Here is a 935-nt window from a genome sequence, read left to right on the forward strand (position 1 = left end):
AAAAAAAAAAAAAAATTACACAGTGCAAACTTTAGGTCAAAAGGAAAGTTAGGACCTGTGGCAATTATTTTAATGCTTTCAGGAGAACTCAAAGTTAGAAGGACCATAGAGAACATCCAGTTCTAGTCCAGTTCCTCCTGGTGAAGAAATTGGAACCTAGAGAGGTCGAGCCCCTCACCCTGGGTCTCACAGTTGCTGGTAGAGCTCCAACTGGGGTCTTGGCGCCAAGAACAGTGTTTCAAATACATCAACGTTTAAAGTGGGTGAAATGTCTGCATTTCCAATGTCTCTGGAAGGATACAGAGAGTGTGGGTAACCGTGGTTGGTTCTGAGAAGAAGAAATGAGTGGCCAGGGAACAGGGGTGGGAGAGAGATTTAATTTTCACTGAATACTTTTTGTACCTTTTGAATTTTGTACAGTGTAAACATGTTACCTAATCAAACAATAAAAATTATTTTTAAGAATTCAGTAGAGTCCTAAGTATTACTTTTTTACCCCATTGACTCATATTTGGGTAAAACATACTTTTCTGACCCAGGCTATCCCAGTATGTAAATGGTTCTGCAGTATCAAGGTTAAGCATTTTGGAAGTGGTCATGGCAGTTGGTTACTGCTTTGTGGCTAGAACAAGAAGAGCCTTCTGAAACTCAAAGCAGTGCTATTCCAGAGTACTAACTCCCTGCCAACTTTGACTGTGGCACAATCTGGCAGGATAAAGCCCAGAGAAACAGAAATCAATTAGGAGTCAGTGATTTCATTCATTTCAGAGCAGGATATAGTCATTAATAGACCTTGATGGAAAGGTCTCTGTTAGCCAAAAGTCTGTCCTTTCCAAGACAACAGAAGATGCAAAGGCGGGAATACAACGTAATTCACTAGTAAGTGCTTTCAGTGGGCAGAGTCTCGTGCTGGGAGAAGAATCTGGGTGGTCCTT

This window comes from Physeter macrocephalus, chromosome 2 (genome assembly GCF_002837175.3).
Source record: "Physeter macrocephalus isolate SW-GA chromosome 2, ASM283717v5, whole genome shotgun sequence".
NCBI lineage: Eukaryota > Metazoa > Chordata > Mammalia > Artiodactyla > Physeteridae > Physeter > Physeter macrocephalus.